This window comes from Mustela putorius, unplaced genomic scaffold (assembly GCF_011764305.1).
Source record: "Mustela putorius furo isolate JIRA1106 unplaced genomic scaffold, ASM1176430v1.1 tig00003853_pilon_pilon_pilon, whole genome shotgun sequence".
Classification (NCBI taxonomy): domain Eukaryota; kingdom Metazoa; phylum Chordata; class Mammalia; order Carnivora; family Mustelidae; genus Mustela; species Mustela putorius.
In genome coordinates this window covers 75,947,432-75,966,444 of record NW_025422005.1, presented here as the reverse complement: position 1 = coordinate 75,966,444, position 19,013 = coordinate 75,947,432, and the positions used below count along the sequence as shown (strand labels likewise).

The 19,013-nt window shown below is 39.8% G+C and overlaps 1 pseudogene; it reads right to left on the bottom strand.

Annotated features, from left to right (window-relative positions):
- The window catches only part of LOC101674030, a 59,232-nt pseudogene extending 55,665 nt beyond the window's left edge, over positions 1 to 3,567 (bottom strand).
- Between the last annotated feature and the right edge of the window lie 15,446 nt (positions 3,568 to 19,013).

Sequence of the window (19,013 nt, the reverse complement as noted above, 5' to 3'; positions counted from 1 at the left end):
TTCCTCCGTCCACCCTCTGATATGCAAACCTCCACAGTCTGAATGGGAGCGTGCCCCAGGCTCCAATCCTACCCTGTCTGCCCTCCTTAGAGCCACAAAACACTGTCTGAGCCTGGGAGGAAGGATTCTTCCCCTGGGGGTCACCCTGCAGGAGGGAGCCAGAAAAGTCTGGCACTCTGGACATGTGGAGAAGCAAGGTGATACTCTTTACCTGCCCTGGTACACAGGAGCCTGGGCGTCTGTCCTGCTGCCAGCCCAGCAGCAAACGGACTGCTAACCCCACAGGGGACAGCATGGGATGAGTAAGTCCCCCTGACCAACAGGCCCAGCCAGGCCAGGCTCTCTGCTAAGGGCTTCTTAGGAAAGTACCTGTGAGATACGTACTGCTCTTCCCAATTTATATTTGAAAAAAACGAGTCTTAGAGAGGGTATGAAACTTGCCGGAGTTCACAGAGGTAGCAGCCAGGATCTTAATATATGTAGCCAGATTCCAGTGGGTTTTTTGTTTGTTTGTTTGTTTGTTTTAACTATTACACTAGCAATCTCCCTCAGAGCTTGGAATACACACACACACACACACATATATCCTCGTGTGTGTGTGTGTGTGTGTGTGTATTTAAATCAGAAAGTGTGTGGCATTCTACATGGAAACCTTACTGCCTCAGACCAAGCCTTAGCCCAAGTCACATCTCCTTCGCTGAAAGACAACATGATGTGAAATAAATACCGGGAAGGTGAGATATAGCTGGATGACTGGGGGTGAAGTTAGTTAAACTCTCTGAACCTCAGCTTTCTTCATCAATAAAACAGGGAAAATAATACCTACCTCTCATGGTTCTATATGAAGATTAAATTAGATAATAAATGTAGAAATGCCTTAACGTGGTCTATTCCAACTGCTAGCAGTTACAACGATTTATTCCACTAGTATTTATTTATTCTTGGCTATGTCTTAACTGATGGAGATGTCACTGTGAAGTAGACACAACTGTACCTATCAATGTGGCTTTAGAGTCTAAGAAAAAGACGATCAGAAAAATAGTGGGGCACCTGGTGGCTCAGTCGGTTAAGCGCCTGACTCTTGATTTCCACTCAGGTCATGATCTCAGGGTGGTGAGATTGAGCCCTGTGTCGGGTTCTGTGCTGGGTATGCTGGGTCCGCTTGAGTCTCCCTTTCTCTCTATTTCTCTGCTCCTCCCGTCACCCTAATCTCTCACTCTACTCTAAAAAAAAAAAAAAAAGAAAGGAAGGAAGAAAGGAAAAGAAAAGAAAATTAGGAAGCGCCAAAACAGAGGATGTAGATGACGCAACAAGGACATGTAGGTAGAATGCCTATTCCTGACCTGTAGGGATGAAGAAGGCTTCTTGGAAAAATGGAAACCTCATATCAGGACCTGATACACTAGGGAAAGAAAGTGGGAAGAGATGATGGGAAGATAAAGGGCAGTCAGAGACATCTACTAGCATTTTGGCTGGATTTTGGGGTTTTTCCTGGTGTAAGAAACGTTGAAAGAAATCATATTTGGAAGAAATGGTAATAAGTTGTTTCAGATAAGATGCCTGGGGCTAGAGACAGCTGTCCACTAGGCAGCTGGATAAAATGATCTAGTGCTCAAGAGATTGATTTTGCATGAAGCTATAGATTTTGAAGTCATTAGCATATATATAATATTAGAAAGCATAAAAGTTCTAGAGAGTAAGAAGGTAGAAAAAGAAACTATAAGAGACTTTGGATTCTCCTCTTTCCTGCTTTCATATGGACCTTAGTCCATCAACTGTCCTATCCTCTTTTACTTGTTTTATTAACCTCTCCCTTGCTACTTATTCTTCCCCATGGGCAATTAAATATACTAAGTCTCTATTATTTAAAAAAAAAAAATAGCTTTTTTCTGCCCTCTAACTCTCTCCAGTTTCAGTCTCCTCTACCCTCTCTCCTTCAGAGCTGAACTTCTCTAAAGGGAAATCTGCAGTGGGAATCTCCATTTCCCCCTGTGCCATTCACTTCTCAGCCACTCCAGCCTGTCTGCACTCATCTCTCTAACGAAGCACCCTTATCAAGACCCGTAAGACCCTATTGTGGGCTAAATCCAAAAGATACATTTTCACCTTTATCTTACTTGACTTCTCCATGGTTTTAGAGCTTGGAAATGTCCATTCTCCCTCCTGTTTGGAACACACTCATGCCCTGCCTCCCTTAACATGACACTTCCTTGCTTGTCCTCTCCCCTCTCTGACTGCTCCCCATTCTGTCCCTGTGGTGGCCTCTTCTTCCTCTATGGTTCTCAGAGCTTGTCATTCCTCAACATGCTTTCCTGGGCCCTTTCTTATTCCATCCCTCACTTTACTCCAATATGATATTTTAATCCACGCCCATGTTACCAGCTAGGGTAGACAGAATGTCAACTTTTTAACAGACAAGAAGGAAAAAAGATGACAGAGCCATGACTTTTTTATGTTGGGTTGCAGAAGGTTACACCTCTGTGATGGTTTACATTTTCTCTGAAAAGCAACAGGCACAGGCATCTGCTAAATGTGTGGTAGATGGGAAGGTCCAAGAATATGAAGAAAGGGGGCACCTGGGTGGCTCAGTCATTAAGCATCTGCCTTCAGCTTAGGTCATGATCCCAGAGTCCTGGCATTGGAGCCCTGCATCAGGCTCCCTGCTCAGCAGGAAGCCTACTTCTCCCTCTCTCTCTGCCTCTGACTGCTGCTCTGCCTACTTGTACTCTCTCTCTGTCAAATAAATAAATAAAATCTAAAAAAAAAAAAAAGAATATTAGGAAAGAAGTCTTGAAATGGTTGTTGTGAAAGACTGGAAAGAAGGTTAAGTAGGGAAACAAATGGATAACGGAGTTACGCTGAGGTTCTAGTTAAACCTGCAAAGGATGGTTTTTAAGGATCTCCAATCTGCCTATGACTTTCTCTAGCAATCTAAATACAAGCATGGAGAAGGCCACAAGTGGTTTGATCCAAGGTGGAATTTTCCACATGGGCTCTATAGAACCTACAAAATAACAATAAAGGAGTTAAACATAACAGCAAAAGAGTGGCAAAATTCTGATCTGTGGAGGTCTAAGCTGGGAAAAGAGAAAAGTTTAAATAGGAGGGATCAGAGAATGAAAATCTTGGTAAGTTTAGGCACGCCGGGCTGGCCCAGTCAGAAGAACATAAAACTCTTGATCTCAGGGTCATGAATTTGAGTCCCACATTGGGTATAGAAGATACTAAAAGAAAATCTTGATAAGTTTGATGGAACGGCTGTAACTGACCATAACTGAACAAACTGGGAAGACTAGCGGGTCTGGTCAGAGAGTTGGATCGTGAATTTTATTGTATCAGGGTTGGGACAGTTTTAGATGATGAGAAAGCCCAGAATATGGCCACAGTAGTAGTTGAAGATGAATACAGAGGATGGTCACTGGAGATGAAAGGCAAGTTTATACCTGTGTAGGGGCCCAGATAAAATGATGCTTCTTCAAATTCATCATTGCCCAACTCGGAAGTACTATAGGCTGCTTCTGTGTTCCTTCCCAAAGCATTTACATTATTGCCCTTATTCCGTTCCATGGTCTTTCTCTATCTCCTTCTTATCTGAGAGCTTTTCAAGGAAATGTGTCAGATTGCCTTCTTCCCACCCACCACAGTACACAAGGTCAATCAGCAAACAATGTTGAATGAACGAATAATTAGTAAAAAATTGTTTCAATGTGACTTCATAGCATGGGCTTCTTTCTCAAATTCCTGGCCTATTTCACTGTTTTTAGTCCATAAATAAAGATAACTATGCATTTCTTGTGTATTCATTGCTCTTTTTCACTGAAAAAATATTTTTTTTTCTAAATAACTTATTTTCTAAAGCTTTAGCGATGGAACCATGATCTTTATTTTTCCCTCAAATAAATATTTTTTTTATCACTTTTCCTCACATCGGAACCATGCCAAGGGTTTGGCTACTATGGAAATGCAATCTTCAGATAGAGCCTTCCTTGATACAGAATCATCATTTCATTCCATGAATGATTTATTAGTTGCCTACCATATGTCAGGCAGGCCGGTAACAGGGCTCCAGGGATGGGAATAGTGAACAAGACGATTACTCCCCTCAGTAAGATGTAGAGACAGGTAAGGAAGCAGGATGACGGCCCAGCAATGGCCGTATCAGTCAGGATATGTTGCAGTAAACACAGTCGCAAAAATCTCAGTGGCTATAAAGCTACAAAGGTATCTCTCTCCATCATGTGTCTCCATGGCAGATGTCGTCCACATCATGTTTCACCACTGTACCTGTTATCAACATTTGCTTTCAGAATTGCCACGGCAGAAGAAAAGAGAGAAGGATGTGAGCACAGGATAACTGTCAATCTGCTCACAAATCAACCAAATCAAACCATACGGCCTCACCTAACTTCAAGAAGGTGAGAAGGTGCAGTTCTCTCAGGCGCTTGGAAGTCAAGAAACGGCTACATTCAAGAGTGGAAGCAGCACGGCCACAGTGCCAATGCAGAAAGACAAAGGCTATGTCTGGTACTAGGGTATTATCAGAGTCCTCACAAGTCTTGAGGAGTCATGGAAGGCTTAATGGGGAACATAACATTTCAGCAGACATGCAAAAGAGAAACAAGAATTTAATAAGTTGAACCAGATGGCAAAGGGAGGCAGAAGGAGCTGTTTTTGTAAAGAAAGCATGGGAAATCTATCCCCTCACCTGGTCCTGCCTGTTGCTACAAAAGTGGCAGCCAATGATATGGATGTAAATGATGAGGGAAGAAGAATCAGGGCTGGAGGAATCTGTAACAAGCCGTAGACATACACATGCACACACTCATACAATCACATTAAAAATGGAGGGGTGTAGATGGCTAATATAAAAACACAAGAATCAAGTGTTTGTGAGGATGTGGGGAAAAAAGGAACCCTCGTGTCCTATTAGTGGGAATGCAGACTGGTACAGTTGCTGTGGAAAACCATCTGGAAGTTCCTCAAAAAGTTAAAAATAGAACTACCCTGGGGCGCCTGACCGGTTTAGTCAGTAGAGCATGTGGCCCTTGATCTTGGGGTCATGAGTTCAAGCCCCACATTGGGTGTAGAGCTTCCTTAAAAAATAGAATTACCCTATGATCCAGTAATCATACTACTGGGTATTTACCTAAAGAATACAAAATACCTAAATAATACAAAAGCACTAATTCAAAGGGAGGCATGATGTAGAAGTAGCCCAAGTGTCCAGCAATTGATGAATGGATACAGAAAATGTGGTGTGTGTATATACAAATATATACACACACATATATATACACACATATCTTCATATATATATATATATATATACTTATATATATGAAGATTATTCAGCCATACAAAAGAATGAAATCTCACCATTTGCAATGACATGGATGGATCTAGACAGTGTAATGTTAAGTGAAATGTCAATTAGAGAAAGACAAATACCATATGATTCCACTCAGATGTGGAATTTAAGGAACAAAACAAATGAACAAATAAAAAAAGAGATACTCCGAAAAAACAAGCTCTTAGCTATAAAAAACAAACTGATGGTTACCAGAGGGGAGGTGGGTGGTGGGCTGGATAAAATAGGTGGAGGGGATTAAGAGTACACTTATATAAGCATTAAGTAATGTATAGAACTGTTAAATCACTTTATTGCACCACTGAAACTAAGATTAACACTATGTTTACTGGAATTAAAATTTCTAAAAATTTTTAATAGGTGCCACTGGAGTTTTTTTTTAAGACTTGTTTGTTTCTTTTTAATATATTTTTAAAAATTTTATTTATTTATTTGACAGAAAGAGATCACAAGTAGGCGGGGGGTGGGGGGGAAGCAGGTTCTCTGCTGAGCAGAGAGCCCGATGTGGGGCTCGATCCCAGGACCCTGAGATCATGACCGGAGCCTAAGGCAGAGGCTTAACCGACTGAGCCACTCAGGTGCCCCAGGTGCCACTGGAGTTTTGATGATAATGCCTTCCCTCGCTACCCTCTAGGGACAAAAACACTATGATGTGCAAAGGAATTCCAAAGTTTCAGAACAAAGATCCTTGGAGTCTGCTGACAGGGACAAAGCTATTCCCCTAGCAACTAGGTCCAAGATAGAGAACTAACAAGCTCTCTCTGTATAGATCCCAACCTATTTCTCCTGATATCCCCACCCTCAGAGCATCCTCTCTCCTGTACTCTTGCACCAACCTCAAACGGCTACTCTGAGGATCCAACAGCTCAGAGTTCATGGTTGCCTAGCACAATTAAGTCACCTCTTATTCTGTGGCCCACACTGAATTAGGCACTCTTCTAAGGCTATACACTTTCAAACCTCCCCAGTTGGAAAGAACTATCATCCCCATTTTACAGATGAGAAAACTGTGAATGACCGTAAAATATCCCCAAGGGTACACCACTAATAGTGACAGGAGCCTGGGTGGTTCAGTGGGTTAAAGCCTCTGCCTTCGGCTCAGGTCAGGATCCCAGGGTCCTGGGACTGAGCCCCACATCAGGCTCTCTGCTCAGCAGGGAGCCTGTTTCCTCCTCTCTCTCTGCATGCCTCTCTATCTACTTGTGATCTCGGTCTGTCAAATAAATAAATAAAATCTTAAAAAAAAAAATAGTGACAGGAACCAAGAGTTTAAGCTAGGATGGTCTTAATTTAAATGCACTTATATTGTGTTTAAATTACTACCCACAGAGGTAGAACTGCTGAGTTCATTTAAAATGAGGATACTCTATTTAACTGGAATTTTTTTTTTTTTTTTTTTTTTTTTAGATTTTATTTACTTATTTGACAGAGAGATCACAAGTAGGCAAAGTCAGGCAGAGAAAGAAGGGGAAGCAGGCTCCCTGCTGAGCAGACAGCCCAATGCAGGGCTTGATCCCAGGACACTGAGATCATGACCTGAGCCAAAGGCAGAGCCCCAATCCACCCGGGCGCCTCTAACTGAAATTTTCTTTATACAGGTATATACATATGAAGCTTTACACAAATATAAACCATGAACCAATCATAAAACCCAATCACCACTGGATGTAGTGGTGGTGACCCTCTGGCGTAGATATCAAAGATGCATGGTTCAAGTCTTCCAGTTTAATTTTTAAGTGTCCTTCTCATAATTCTATGACCCCTCCAAATTTTCATAGTTGGCTGGAAGCAACTCAACTCTCAGAATCACATATCTCCTTCACTCATTGGAACACACTTGTTAGTGCAGATTAGAACTTGTTAAAGATTAATTCTTAAAGCATCCTCAAGCTTTTTTTCCAACAAAGGAAACATCAATTATAGGCTCACACATAAACTTTGCCCCTTTCTTGAATACTTGCTGCCCTTTATAAATCTTAGATTTCTTCCCCTTGAGTATTCGTTCAAAGGAGAGATTTTATTGCCTCCAGGGGTTGTTAAACTGATTGCAATACTGCCTATTTAGAGCAGTTCAGTGGGAATTACACTGGTTCAATGCTGTCAGACCTAGAATATAGCTGTCAAATAGCATTACAAGTAAAACACCCTTGATAAGAAATAATGACCAAATGTCAATCTGCTTTTCACTACCCTCACTACAGACTTCTGCCACACACACAAAAAAAGCAGTGTTTTACACATTATAGTAATAGCACATTTCTGATATTTCAGTTAAAATTCTAGCAGTGTTTTCAAGGACAAAAAAAAAAAAAAATAGTTCCAAATGCAATCTGGGCTCAAAAATTGATGGAGGCATTTTTTTTTTTCCTTTTACTGAAGTATTTGGCAATCTGTTTCAAAACTAGCAAACTTTATTAATGCAAGTTAATGTGCTACATCTTAAATCACTTTTATATGTCAAGTATATTTTAACTTTAAAAAAAATTTTTAAGTTTCATCATTTATTCATTCATCCCACTGACATTTGTTGAATTTCTAGGAGTGTGGCATTGTGCTGGATGGTTAACAGGGTGCACACATTAAGTTCCTGATAGGTCACTTTAATAGGTCTAGATTTTTAATCCTGCCAGCAACTGGGAATAAATGATCGCATCTAATCTTCAGAAAGACTAATTTGGTTATAGTATCATTTTCTCTCTGTTCTTTTTCTTCATAGCACTGATTTAATTCATAATCACATACAGGTTTATACCCACCTTCCCACTAAATTGCAAATCTATGAGATCCAGGAACACATCTACTTTATTCATTATTATATACACAGAGCCCAGTACAGTTACTGATATAGGAGCCATTTGATAATTATTTGGAAGATGAACTGAATTAACACATGTATTACAGGGGTTTGACACTGTGTTTTAAAAGATCAGTAAGACTGTTGTAGTTTCTGGACAATTCATAGGAACCGAAAATAAGGTGATATTGTGGCAAAATAAGACTTGAATATATTTAATATATATGTAGAGGACATAGAAAAGTGTCTAGAATAACTCAAATTTCTAATTTGATCTAATGAATATTGCTATGTTCAAATCAAAAAAGAAGTATATAAGAGCAAATGACCATTTATCAGCTATGTCCTGAATAAATATTTCTAAATTTTTGGTATTATAGAAGATGCAGTAGATACAAATAAAACACAGTATGTAGCCCCATAAAAAGGTGTTTACTTTTTCATTTTAAAATAATATGGGGGGCGCCTGTGTAGCTTAGTCAGTTAAGCGTCTGATTTCGGGTCAGGTCATGGTTCAAGGGGTCCTGGGATCAAGCCTTGTGTCAGGCTTCCTGTTCATTCAGGAGTCTGCTTGTCAGTCTTCCTCTTCTCCTCCCCCTGTTTGTGTCCTCTCTCTCAAATAAATAAAACCTTTTAAAAAAAATTTTTTTGAAGTACAAATAACTTAATGATTTAGTTAGTGATTTAACGCATTTGATCAATTAATGAGCCAGTATCACAATGATAAACAATTACTCCTTCCTCCTTTGGCCCAACTGGCACTTCCAACCTTTCCATCAAGGAAAATTATTTTTAATCTGAAAGACTAGAGTAACAATTCACTAATAAATCATCAAATCATGTCCTTCACTGAAAAAGGTTATTAGGTCAGTAAAATTGAAGAATATCATAATGTCCTGGATTTCTCAGGAAGATACTTGATTTGGTTTCCCAGACATTATTCACTTCCCCTTCATCCATTCTTTACTATACATGTCATTCCACTGCTCAGAAACGTTTAATGGATATCCCACTGAATTTAAAATTACATTCAAAAGCAGTAACTTTTCAATCCCAGCTTTGAATCTTACCTGCCTTTCTAATTTAGTTCACACACATGACCCATGTCACACTAGGAGCCAATTTTGGTTTTTTCCCAACACAAGAAAATTAGTTCCATTACAGTGTGATCAAGTTTGTCTTTGACCAAAGAATAGGTGGGTTGCTGTTTCACCAGACCTATTTCTCAAGAGCCTTTGTTATCTCTAAAAGCTAGATTTATGCCCCCACCACCAACCAAAAGAAAGAGGTTTCCATTATTGAAAATGTTACTGTGATGGTTAATTTTAGGTGTCAACTTAAGCAATTTAATTACCAACAACAAAAAGTGCAAGGCTCCAGAGGAAATTCTCAAAGAGGTGCTCTATCAATAACATTACAGATAACCTCATTATAACAGGGGTCTACATTTCCAAGATGACCATTTTGAAGGGAGTTACATGTACCGAAGTTTCCTTTACAGCTGCTAAAACATGGTTTCTTCAGAGTTCCCACTGGATTCTTAAAATCTTTATTTTCCTTTCTAACAAAGCTTTTATTAAACATAGATGGTTGGCTCCAGTTTGACGCCTTCTTCTTTTTCTCATTTCAGTTAATATTTACATTATTTAAGGTACTTTTCAAACAGTTGAAACATAAATAGCAAAAATCAATATATTGAAACAGAAGATTTTAATGTGTTCAATCTTCCCTATAAACAAGCAAACCAGATTGGAACCAAAAATTTTAGTATGAGTTTTACAGAGTTTTTCAGTAGGACATTAATAAATTTAAAAAAAGTTTTTTTCAAGACTTTATTGAGAAAGAGAGAGAATGTGCCCAGAGGAAGAGGGAGAAGCAGACCCCCACTGAGCAGGGACTGCAAGGCCAGGACCCTGGTCATGACCTGAGCCAAGGCAGACACTTACCCAACTGAGCCACCCAGGTGCCCCAACTGTTTTTAAGTCTGATGTCACTGCTGAATTTATTTTCCAAAGTTAAAACTCTAAAATAATTAAGTATTCCTAACTTTTTTGTGTTTTATGACTTTTAATCTGAAGATAAGAATATTTCCAAATAAGAAATATTTTTAAGTGCAAAATAAGGCATAAAATATTGGAGACTTTGCTGTATGTTAATGGAAATGTTATTCTCTTGAAGAAAAAAATAACATATGTTAGCCTTCCATCATGTCTCCTAGCCTCTCTTGAACATTCTACATAACTGAGAATAAAAAGAATACAAAACTGAAATAAAGAGGGCATGAGACATAAAAATCTCAAAGGTTATTTAAAAATAAATGGTTTCAAATATAATTTAGACAAAGAATGTTGTTGTTGATAAAAGCAAATTACATTCATCTTCACAGGAAATGAAATGCATAGCTTAAAAAAAAAAGTTCCAGGTCAGTCTCTTTAACCTCATTCCTGAGTTCTGCTCACAGTTGTTCCCAGCTGTATGTCTCTTTTTTCACTCTGAGTATATTGGATCCATTACAACTGAATGGTTTGGGTTTTTGTTTTTTTTTTTTTTTTAAAGTTTATTTAAATAATCTCTACACCCAACATGGAGCTGAATGCAACTCATGACCCAGAGATCAAGAGTTAGTTGCATGCTCAGGGCGCCTGGGTGGCTCAGTCAGTTAGGCATCTGCCTTAGGCTTGGGTCATGACTCTAGGGTCCTGGGATTGAGCCCCGCATCAGGCTCCCTGCTCAGTGGGAGGCCTGCTTCTCCCTCTCCCACTCCCCCTATTTGTGTTCCCTCTCTTACTGTGTCTCTGTCAAATAAATAAATAAAACCTTAAAAAGAGAGAGAGAGAGAGTTGCATGCTCTACCAACTGAGCCAGCCAGGTGTCCCAAAACTGAATAATGGTTTCTGAACACCAGATCCCAAAATCTTCTCTGCAAGATTTTTCTAATCTCTGGTCAACAACCTTCCCATGCTCCACACCTTTATATTTTTAAGCAGAAAGCCTGTAATATGACCCCTGCCCCAACATTCCTGGAAGCTGGAACAGTAGGGGTGAAAGGTAGGGAAGGAAACCATCAAACATTGAAAGCCCTTGTTTCCTCTCTCCCCTAGTTCATATAAATTTGAGCCCACCCTCCCTATCAACTCTGAGGCTAATCCCTCCATGTTCTTCCTTCCTACTTCCATCCTACCTGGTCTGGGACCTCATGGCTTCAATTATCCCACCTCCTCTCCTAAGCTCTCCCCCAACCTGGCCCTTTCCCCCAGATCCTTTGCCTTGGCTTATGCAGACCCTCAGGTTTTCCTTCTTGATCCTGTTAGTCCCTTTACCTATCACTTCTTTCCCTTTACAGAGAGATAGTCTGCTTAGCTGTTTGCATGTCCTCAAGTGGTTTCACTGCTCAGTTCATCACAATTGAGCTGCTGCCTCCACATTCTGCCCTAATACAGCACCTCTCCAAGATCACTACTGCAGTGGAGCCAGGTCTAGGGTCTCCTTTGCAGTCTCCATCTTGTCGCACCTTTCTTTAACATCTAGCCCCTACAGGATTCCTTTTCTCTCAGAATTTCTGAACCTTATTTGTGTGTCCCTCTGACAGTCTGCTGAAGTCTGTGGACTACTCAGAATACGGTCCCTAAAGACATAATATGAATCAGTGGAGTTACAAAGGAAACCAATTTATTGAAATACAGCAAAAAAAAAAAAAAAAATGTTTTCATTTGTGACATAGTAATATGTATACTGCTTCATTAAAGCATTAATTGAGAAGTCAGTGGATCTAATAACTACTGTAATTTCAAAGTAGTGATGAGACATCTGCAACAACTTAAAAGGACACAAAGACTCCTGTAGTTCTTATTAATGAAATTCACAGGTACTATAAATACTACAATGGTTACCAATATTTATAATTAATTCCATTTGGTTTATAGCTCTACACTTCATATTTAGGGATTTAATCCACCTTGAGTTCAATTTTGCATTTGATATGAAATAGAGATTCAACTATATTGGAGATGACAGTTGGTGAGAAAGCGAGCCAGGGCTTCAATGTTGCTAAACACACTGTAGTAAACAAATAATCTCCTATTCAATTTGTGATGCTATCATATACCCATGGATCTATCTGCCCTGTTTTTTGGTTGTTGTTCCTTTTTGTCATAGGTCTGTTCTTATGTGTAAACCACATGATTATAAAACAGCTTTGTACATGCCCCTTCTTTTTGTTATTCTTTTTCAAAAACTGGTAATTATTCATGACTTCCATGTAAATTTTAAATGTTTGAATTCTTTTAAAAAATCCTATTAGAATTCTTATCAGAATTACAGACATTTATGGGGCGTCTGGGTGGCTCAGACCTCTGCCTTCGGCTCGGGTCATGATCTCAGGGTCCTGGGATCAAGCCCTGCATTGGGCTCTCTGCTTAGCAGGGAACCTGCTTCTCCTGCCCCGTGCCTCCCCCCCCCCACCCCCTCCTGCCTCTCTGCCTACTTGTGATCTCTGTAAAATAAATAAATAAAATCTTTTTAAAATAATAATTACAGACATTTATAAATTAATGGAGAGGGAATTCGGTAGCTTTATAATGTCATCCCATCCATGAACATGTTTAATTACTCCATATGTTGTGATTTTTTATGTTCCTTAATAGAATTTAATTTTTTTTCTCTTTAAAGGCCTATGTTTTATTTAATTCCTAGATATTATGCTATTGTGAATAATATCTTCTTTTCAATCATATTATTATTGGCATAGAGGAGCAGTTTTGATTTTTTAAATTCATCTTGTATCCAATAACACTGTTGAACTCTCTCATCAGTTCTTATGTTTGACTACTCAAATGCTACTAGATTTTCTCTGTCGACAATTATATAATCCACAAGTGGTGACTGATAGGTTCTTTTAATTTCTTTACCTCACTTCCTTTCCTTATCTTATTCTATTGGTTAGAATCTCCAGTACAATGTTGAATAGTATAAGGGACATCTTGTATTTTCCTGAATTAAAAAATCCATCTTTGTTAAGTATAATATTTGTTGATGATCTGAAATATGGTCTTAATTTGTATCATATCCATTCTGCTGACAATTTTCTGGGACTTTTTTTTCTTAAGGTTTTATTTATTTGAGAGAGAGAGAGAGAGAGCATGGTACAACTGAAAAGTTTTCCTCTGCCTATTCCCAGTTGTTGGCATACAGCCCTCTTCTGCTCTGGGCCACCATTATTATCCTTTAAAGGGGCTCAACCACGTTCTCTCTCCACAGAGATTCCTCACAATTTTTATGTTTTTCTCTCAGATCCAACAACCCTCTGCATGCTATGTCACAGCTTCCATACTGAGTTTAGGAGAGGAAGAAATAGTTCATGTTACTTCAACACTACTTTTTCTTAATTATAAAGTATAATCATCTCTTCAAAAAAAAAAAAAAAGAGGGAGAGAGCACATAACCATAGGAGCCATATACAACATATCCATATCCATATCTTGCAACTAAAGGGATTCCACTTCTACTTAGATAGAAAGCTGGAAAGAGCATTACTATTACCTGAGAAGAAAAATCCAGATAAAAAACAAAAATCTTAACTTTTCTCAAACCTACTAGGACTAAAACCACATGGCCACCAAGTAGCCTGAAATATAAGGAAAGATGGGCCAAAGGATAAAAATGCAAAATCTGGCTAACTTGTGGCAAAGCATAGGAGGACAGAATCAAGGCACCGTATGAGAATCTAAGTAGAATTCAACTAAAATTTTTAACAAATTGTTGGGCTGGGCATACACTAGTATGAGTTTGTAGAATCACTGTAGATTACTACCGAAAGAGTTCACACTCTTCTCCTCTGATGTGCCTACAACAGGTGCAGGGCAGAAGGCTGGGAAAAGCCTCCTTCAGTGATGCAGGCTTGGAAGACAGACAGACACACACACACACACACACTTATACACACAAACAGAGCTACACAATTCTAAGCACATCATATTCCAACTGCTAAAAAAACAAAGAAAAAGAAAACGTAGAAGGCAAGAGAAAGCTGCAGGAAAAAAAAACACAAAACATACTAAGGAGAAAAGATATGAATTATAGCAGACTGTTTGTCATAAACTATATAATTCAGAAGACAACATGGTGACATCTTTAAAATACTGAAAAGGAGAAAACACAAAACACTCTTTACCCAGTGGAAAGGTCTTTCTAACAAAAGCTGAGAGAATTCGCTGGCAGCAGACCTGTACCATAAGAAATGTTTTAAAAAAAGTTCTTCAGTAATAAGGACCAGGACATCAGAAACATGAATCTACACAATGAAATTACATCTCCAGAAATGATTAAAACAAAGAAATATGTAGAAGATATTTTTCTCATTATAATAGCACTAAAAATAATTGACTAAATTTAAAACAGTAATAATGAATTGAGAGTTAATAGCACAGTATGCATAAAAGTAAAACATAGGACAATGACTACACAGAAAATTGGAAGGAAAGAGGGACAGATTAAGAGTATATTGTTGTAAGGTTCTGATGCAACAGGTGAAGCAGGATGAAATTACTTGAAGGTAGACTGATTATTTAAATATGTACATGGTAAACACTTGGACTCCAACAAAGAAATCTTTAAAAGTATAAATAGTAAGTCCAACAATGGAGTCAATGTGGATTTTTAAAAAATACCCAATGTAAAGGCAGACAGCAAAAAAAGAGCAAATATAATGGAACAACACCAAAAAAGTTCACTAGCAAAATGGTATGTATAATTTCAACCACATAAATTATTACATTGAATTTAAATTACCAAGTACATCATTTTAAAAACAGATTACCAAACAGTAGGAAAAAAACAAAAAAACAAAATCCGACTGCATGCTGTCTACAAGAAACCCACTTAAAACCTAAAAATTCTGGGGCGCCTGGGTGGCTCAGTTGGTTAAGCGACTGCCTTCGGCTCAGGTCATGATCCTGGAGTCCTGGGATCAAGTCCCACATCAGACTCCCTACTCAGCAGGGAGTCTGCTTCTCCTGCTGATCTCTCTCCTCTCGTGCTTGCTCTCTCTCAAATAAATAAATAAAATCATTTAAAAAAAAAAAAAAACCTAAAAATTCAAACAAGTTAGGGGCACCTGGGTGGCTCAGTCGGTTCAATATCCAGCTCAGGATACCTAAGTATCCAGGCTCAGGACATGATCCTGGGGTACTAAAATTGAGTCCCATGTTGGGCTCCAAGCTTGGTGGGGATTCTGTTCGAAGATTCTCGCTCTACACCCCTGCCCTGCCCTGCCCCTCCTCCTGCACATGCATACACACAGGTGTGCTCCCTCTACCTCTCTATAAAATAAATAAAGCAATATATTTTTTTAATGCAAACAGATTAGGAACACCTCAGGGGCTCAGTCAGCTATGCATCTGCCTTCAGCCCGGGTGAGGGAGCCTTGTTGCTCAGCTGGGAGCCTTGTTCTCCCTCTCCCTCTGCCTGCCACTCCCCTGGCTGTGCTCGCACGTGCTCTCTCTCTCTGCCAAATAAATAAATAATATCTTTTTTAAAAAAGAGCAAACAGGTTAAAACTATGGGAAGAAACTATATCTTGCAAAATAATGATTAAAAAAAGGCTGGGGTGGCTATTCTAAGACCAGACAGAATGCAAGACATGAAGTATTGCAAGGAATAAACTAGGACTTTACATGGTAAAAGAGGCAATTCACTAAGAAAAAAAATAATTCTAAATGTTTACATACTTAACAGCTGAGCTTTAAAACACATAAGCCAGAACTTTGAGAGGTGAAAGGACAGACAGATACCTCCACAATTATAGATGATGAATTTAATGCTATGGACTTCAATAATAATGAAAAAAGAAAAAAAGAAAAAAAAAAACCAGAAACTCAGTAAGTATGCAGGAGACCTGAACAACACTATAAACCAACTTTACATAATTGATACCCAACACCAGCAGAATACACATTCTTTTAAGGGCACATTGATCATTCACCAAGAAATATTCCAGGCTATAAATCATACTCCCCAAATTTAAAATAATTGGAATGACATGAAGAATGTTCATTGGCAGGGACAATATTAAATCAGAACTCAATACCAGAAATATATTTTTTTAATTTCCCTAAATATTTGGAAAATGATATTCTTCCAAATAGCCTACTGGTCAAAGAGAGTCAAAAGAATAATTAGAAAATATTCTCAATTAGGGGCACCTGGGTGGCTCAGTGGGTTAAGCCGCTGCCGTCAGCTCAGGTCATGATCTCAGGGTCCTGGGATGAGCCCCACATCAGGCTCTCTGCTCAGCGGGGAGCCTGCTTCCTTCCCTTCCTCTCTCTCTGCCTACTTGTGATCTCTATCTGTCAAACAAATAAATAAAATCTTTTAAAAAAATATTCTCAATTAAATGAAAATACAAACAATATAAGCAAAATTTGTAAGATATAGCTAATTCAATGCATAAAGAGAAAGGTATATGCTTTTATTAAGAAAAAAATGGGTTTTAAATCAATGATCTAAGTTTCCATCTTAAGAAGCAAAAAGAAGTGCAAATTAAAAGCAAACAGGAGGGGGAAAAAGGGTAAGAGCAGAAACCAATAAATTTGAAAAGAGAAAAAAAAAAAGCAAACAATGAGACAAAAAGCTAGCTCTTCAAAAGGATCAATAAAATGGGTAACACTACAGCCAGACTGAGTCAGACAAAATGAGAGAAGATGCAAATTACCAATATCAGAAATGAAAGATGGGATATCACTACAGATCATACAGTGATAGGGTCATAAGTGAATATTACAAACAACCTTATGGCCATTTATTTTACAAGAAAGATTAAATGGACAGAGTTCTTGGGGCGCCTGGGTGGCTCAGTGGGTTAAAGCCTCTGCCTTCGGCTCAGGTTGTGATCCCAGAGTCCTAGGATCCAGCCCCGCATCGGGCATTCTGCTCAGCAGAGAGCCTGCTTCCCTTTCTCTCTCTCTGCCTGCCTCTCTGCCTACTTGTGATCTCTCTGTGTCAAATAAATAAATAAAATCTTTTTTAAAATAAATAAATAAATGGGCAGAGTTCTTAAAAAACGCAAACTACTAAAGCTTACTCAAGAAGAAATAGAAAAATTTGAATAGTCCTACCATCTACCAAAGAAAATAAATTTGTAGTTTAAAACTTCCTACAAAGAAAACCACAGGCCTAGATGCTTTACTGGCAAGAATTTCTCAAACTCTTACGAAAGAAGCACAAATATCAATTCTACACAAACTCTTCCAAAAAAACAGAAGAGAAACGAACTCTTCCTGTCTCATTTTATAAGCTAACCATTACCCTGACCCAAACCAGGCAAAGATATTACATCAAACCATTATCTTTCCTGAATATATACACACAATGATCAGCTCTAAAGTACATTTGTAAAATAAACATAGCATGGCCAAACAGAGTTTATCCCACAAATGCAAGGCTAAATATATGAAAAATCAACGTAATTCATCCTATCAAAAGACTAAAGAAACTGTTGGGATCACCTCAGTAATAGTGGGGGAAAAAAAACTGATAAAATTCAACGTCCATCACCATAAAACCCTTCAGCAGACTAGAAAAAGAGAAATTCCTCACTCTGCTAAAGGGCATCCACAAAACACCTGCAGCCTACACCACCCATAATGGTCAAACACCAGGTGTTTACAGCAGCGCACGGGGCGGCCCCAGGACTCTGCGTCTTGCCTCAACAGCACGTGGACGGAAGAGTCCCAGGCCCCTTCTTCCAGCCTCCCATGGCCCTGCAACCTCGTTGCCAGTCCCAACCTCGGAACATTCTTCTCGGCCACCCTCTGGCGCCGGGACCAGCCTGCACGGCGTCTGGCGCTGAGCTCCTGATAGTGGCTCAACCACGAGTCCCGGACTGGTCAGAATGACTCCCCCCGGGGGGAGGCCACCCAGCCGTCCACCGCCGGGTCAACGCGCTCTCCGGGGCTCCCGCACCCACCTCTCTCGGGCTTCTCTTTCCACCGCCAGGATGAGCATCCGCAGGCCGAGGCGAAGCCAGACGACTTCTCTCCCAGACGCAGAACCCGCGCGGCGGCCGGCCGCGGCCCGGACGAGCAGAAGCAGAAGCCGTCTCAAGTCCAGGGTCATGAAGCCCGGGAAGCCATACCCGCCGCCAGAGGCCCGGGGCCGACCCTCAATCCCGCCCTTTATGTTTGGCTTCCGCCCGCGTAGGCGCCCGCTCGGCTTCCTGCAGAACCGCGCCTGGGTCGGCAGGTGAAGCTCATCCAGGAGATGGCGACCACCTGACTCAGCAGGCGGGCTGGCAGCCTCAGGCTGGGCCGGCGGACGTCTCTTCCAAACGCCCACCTCCAGCACGGTTAGGAGCCTCCAGAACCCCGCAAGCTTTGAGGGGCCCCTCTGGCACCCCACCCCTGGTGTCAGGGCCTCTGGCTGAGGCTCTCCCTGCAGCACTAGGCAGTTTTTGACCACCCTGGAGCCCCGCCCCCCCAAGCCCGGACCAAGCAGAAACAATACAGCTTTTTGCCAGGAAGAAAATACAAAAATTAACTCAAAATGAATTAAAGACTTGAGCATAAAACCTGAACCCATAAAACTCCTAGAAGAAAAATGAGTGGTAAGCTCTTTGACATCAGTCTTGGCCATGATTTTCCGGATTTGACACCAAAAACAAAATTAACAAAAGCAAAAATAAACAAGTGGGACTTCATCAAACTAAAAACTTTCTGCACAGCAAAGGAAAACTATCAACAAAATGAAAAGACAATGTACTGAAAGGGAGAAAGTATTTGCTAATCATATACCTGGTAAAAGGCTAATATCCAAAATATATTTAAAATGCATGCAACTCAATAGCAATTTCCCTAAGAT